Below are 5,005 nucleotides of genomic sequence, written 5' to 3'. Positions count from 1 at the left end.
CTCTGCCATTGCTTTGAGTCATTAACTTTCCAATGACAAAATGGTAGCTACGCATTTTCCACTGTCTTTTAGTACACGTTGGATCCAGTAACACTTTCGAGCATACCCAAACTGACAGTTTAAGAATGCAGTTACACATGTGCCCTTTAATAGAAGCAATAACTGTATCCTTGACAAACTGACAAGAAATACTTACTTCTATAGCACTAACCAAACTTTTGGACTTTCTATAAGAGCAATTGCCAAACTAACAATCTGTACAGCTCTAACATTGATGTAACATGTACTTGATTTGAGCTCACTTTAAATACTTGTACATCATTTCTTTCAGAATCCATTGTCACACTGACAATCAATGTAGCTTTGTAACTCAAGGGGTCAAGGTAGGTTGCAAATCAAAGGCTTCAAGGTAAAGTGATAACACAGTTGGTGACTCTGCAAGTTCACCTTCTTCCATCCACTTAGCATCCATTGGTGGATAGTTTCTGAACTTCACCAAGTAACGCCTAGCAACCTTGCCTTTCACTTTTCTTTCTTTATGTGCCAAAATCTGTTCCGGGACCAAGATCTCGTCAAGTTCCTCCACTTCCGACTGATCTTGAGCTGGCATATCTTCTGGCACATCACCCACATAGGGTCTAAGAAGACTCACATGAAAGGCATTGTGAATCTTCCAACTCTCAGGCAATTTCAGCCTATATGCAACATCATTGATTATGTCGCATACTTGAAAAGGCCCATAGTAACGCATGCTGAGCTTTGGAAACAGTCTTTCCTTGCCCTTCATCTTCTTTAACCTTGCCTTTTCAAAGCGTAGAAGCACCCAATCACCAAGTGAAAATACCACTTCATGACGGTGACGATCAGCTGCTTTCTTTTGCTTTGCCTGACTCTTTTCTAAGGCCACTTTGACCTTCTTGTACATTTCATCCATGTCCTGAACATACTTGTCTGCTTCAAATATCTTGTCCTTTGTATGCAGTATGGGAGGAACTTTCTTGCCACCTTCAACTATCTCAAAAGCTGCCTTGAAAGTTGATGAATGCACTGTATTATTGTATGCATACTCCACCAATGGCAAATATTGCTCCCACTTTCCTTTATGCTTTGACACGTAGCACTTCAGCAGATCTAGGACAATAGAATTTGCCTCTTCAGACTGCCCATCTGTTTGAGGATGAAATGATGAAGAGAATTTGAGCATTGTGCCCATATTCTCAAACAAGCCTCTCCAAAACAAACTTGTCATGCGTGGATCACGATCGCTATCAATCGATTGTGGCATGCCATGATACTTGAAAATATTGCTCATACACAAGCGTGCCATCTGATCTGGCTTTATCTTCTTCCTGACAGGAATAAAATGAGCCTGCTTTGTTGAATTTGCATATGATGGTCCAAATACCATCATTTCCTGTCTGCGTTCTTGGAAGATCAAATATAAAATCCATAGCAATACTTTCCCATGGTTTATCTGGAATAGCCAGTGGTTGCAATAACCCTGGTGCCTTTTGTCTGTCAAACTTGACCTTCTGGCATATTAGGCATTCTCGCACAAAGGCATCCACATCTCTTCTCAATGTAGGCCAGTAGAAGAATGTCTCAACCGCTTTAATTGTAGCATCGATACCACGATGCCATGCATACGGTGAGACATGACTCTCTTCCATAACTTTGCATCGCAATGGCTTTGTGACACACAATCTGCCATGCATCATCATGAACCTATCTTTGAGAAGATAGTGTTCATGATGTTGTCCATCCATTAGATGCTCGAAGACCCTTGCAAAATCTTCATCATTTACATACTGTTCCCTCATATCATCAAGTTTATGATGATAAGGAATTGACACAGCTAAAATTTGTGGCTTCCTTGACAAGGCATCAGCCACAACGTTCTTCTTGCCTTCCACAACACAATCTGAAAATGGAACATGGACAAGATTATTTCCCATCGCATATGCTTCTCAGATAACTTTGCCTGTGTTAAGAAGTATCGCAAGGTTTGGTGATCCGTTTGGACAACGAAATTTGCACCTAGCAGGTAGTGTTTCCAACTTAAGAGCGCATGAATGATGGCCTGCAGTTCTTTTTCATAGACTTGCATAGTCTTTTCTGGCCCTTGCAAGATTCTACTCTCATAGGCTACTACCCTGCCATCTTTGCATTAGCACTGCACCAATGCTACTACCACAGGCATCACACTGGACCACAAATGACTTCCTAAGATCTGGCAACACAATGACTAGATCTGAAGTCATCTTTTTCTTTAAGAGATTAAAAGCTGAAATCTCTTTTTGTGTCCATCTAAAAGTGATTGCCTTCTTTTGAAGAGCATGTAAAGGTGAAGCACTCTCAACGAAATTTCGGATAAAACTTTTGTAATAGGAGCGTAGTCCCAAGAAGCTTCGGACATCGTGCACTGTCTTCAAATTTGGCCATGACTTGATCGCCTCAACTTTTGCAGGATCCATTCTGACACCATCCTTTGAGACAACGTGTCCCAGAGAGTGAATCTCTTTCAAAAAAAATTCACTTTTCTTTGCATTGATGAGCAACCTATGGCTGCGTAGCTCTTTGAACACAATGGCCAAGTGATGCCTACTCTTCATTCTTTGAGTAGACTATCATGTCGTCAAAGAATGTACCAACAAACTGCTGGTGTGGACGGAAAATTATGTCATCATCCTATTGAACGTAGCAGGAGCATTTGTAAGACCAAAGGACATCACTAGAAATTTGTAAAGGCCAAACGTTGTTCTAAAAGCATTCTTGTGCACATCCTTTGATCTAATGCGGATCTGATGGTACCCACTCTTTAGATCTATCCTGCTAAACATAGCTGCCCCTTCTAATTTTTCCAGAATATCATCAATTCTAGGTATAGGGAACCTATTCTTGATGGTATTCTTGTTCAGTGCACGGTAGTCGATGCACATACGCCATGAGCCATCCTTTTTATGCACCAACAACAGTGGAGAGAAGAATGGAGATGAACTGGGCTGAATCAGCCCCTTTTCTAACAGCTCCTGTACTTGGCTCATTATCTCTTTCTGCTGGGCCGCACTAACCCTGTACGGAGGCTTATTTGGTGGGTTACTGCCTGGCACCAAATCTATCGCATGGTCCTTGGGTCTCTCTGGCGGTAATTGAGACGGTAATGAATCGGAAAAACAGTCACTATTCTGTTGTAAAAACATTGACCTTTCTTTATCTAACACAGATAAATTTGATTCATCACAATCTAACACTTCACATGCAAAAACCAAGTACGCATAAATATTCTTTTTCATTACAGTAATAGCAGAAGCTGATACAGTGGGAATAGACTCCCCTTTAAGCTTTACATCCAAAATGCGAGTCTTTCCCCTACTCTGTATAGTGATATTTTTGTTGTAGGCATCCATGATTCCCTATACACGAAACAACCATGGAATACCTAGCAACACATCACATCCGTCCAGTGGCATGATGTAAAATTCTTCAGCATCTACATAGGACTGGATATGTAGGTGCAACTTTCCAATGATGGGTGTCACAGCCTCTGCATGGCTAGGACATGCCAACCTGCCTCTGTTGTATACCCCATCTCTTCAGGTCTGATTCCCAACTTTGAAGACAATTCTGGAGAAATGAAGTTGGCTTTGACACCTGGATCAAATAACATAAGCACTGTTTGATCCTTGAACTTTCCCCACGCTCTGCAAAGCTCACTTGCATCTGAATTTGGCTTGTCGCCCACCATATCTGGCACTAGACCAGCCATGGGCCTCTTTCCTTTCTTGTCCTCCTTGTCTTCAGAATCAGCTGGTCTTTTCTTTTGAGGACAATTGTAAGCAATGTGGCCAGGCTACTCATAGATAAAAATTTGTTCTCTGACCTCAAAACCTTCTTTTGCTCTTTCGACTTGCGAGGAAAACGTCTTTTCCATTTCTTTGTTGGTCCCTTTTCTGATTCAGCTGTAGCTTTTCCTTTCTCTGCGTTGGCTGGCTCCTAAGTCACTTTAGGAACCTCATTGGGAACATACTTCTTTGCTGAATTTTTCCTGGCTGATCCTTCCTTGACGCCACTATTAAATTCACAATCTTCTCCCTTGAGCAAACCATTGCTAGTGTTGCTACCTCAATGAGCTGCGTCAAAGTAGTGACTTTGGTCTTCGTGCAGTGCTTTTTCAATCCTTTGGGTAGGCCACAACAGTATTTTTCAATCTGTTATGTCAATGGCACAAACCTATAGGAAGTTAATGGAAGTAGAGCTTTCCAAATCTTCCGATTGTATTCATCGAGATTCTTGCAAGTGGCAGCATTAAGCTGGTGCCATTCTGTCATGACATCTGCTTCAAAGTCACCAGATAACCATGATGCTGCAAAAATCTGCTTGAAGTAAATCCATGTGGACGTAGCTTGCCCTTGAAGCAATAAAGTTTTCCACCATGTCCCACATTCCCTGTCAAGAAAGTGGCTCCCTTGCGGACCTTTGAAGCCTCTGTAAAGTTTCCCCTGCATAGGCCTTGTCAAACTGCTGGAGGAATGAGAGAGCCTTCTTCCTGTCATCAAAACACTGTAAAGGTCGTGAATGTCACACCTTTGCCACCTTCATTGTACGGATTTGGCCTCTCCAGCGGCGTTAAGTTGTCATATGGAAGTGACTGAAACATGGGAACACTGTTAGGGTTCATCTGTGTTCCTTGACCACTGTTAAGTTGACCTGGAAATGCCATATTTGGCTGTTGATTTGTTATTCCAGCCATACCAAAATTTGCCTGTGGCATCCCAAATTGGCTCTGAATGCTTTGAAACCCTGGTAGCATGTTCGTGACACCATACATGGGGTTAGGCATCATTGTTTGAGCACCCCCGAACACCGTTCCTGGCGTGTAAAACTGATTTCTAGGTGCATGACCAGCCATGCTCTGGAATACCGATCCACCTCCAAAATAGCCAGGGTGTACTGAAGGTGGTGGGAAGACTTGTTGCATAGCCTGTAGGTTGCTTCCCTGCCCATT

Source organism: Adiantum capillus-veneris, chromosome 9, assembly GCF_014529385.1.
Source record: "Adiantum capillus-veneris isolate H3 chromosome 9, ASM1452938v2, whole genome shotgun sequence".
Taxonomy (NCBI): Eukaryota; Viridiplantae; Streptophyta; class Polypodiopsida; order Polypodiales; family Pteridaceae; genus Adiantum; species Adiantum capillus-veneris.
The sequence above is the reverse complement of the archived record's forward strand: the minus strand, read 5'-3'. Positions refer to the sequence as shown.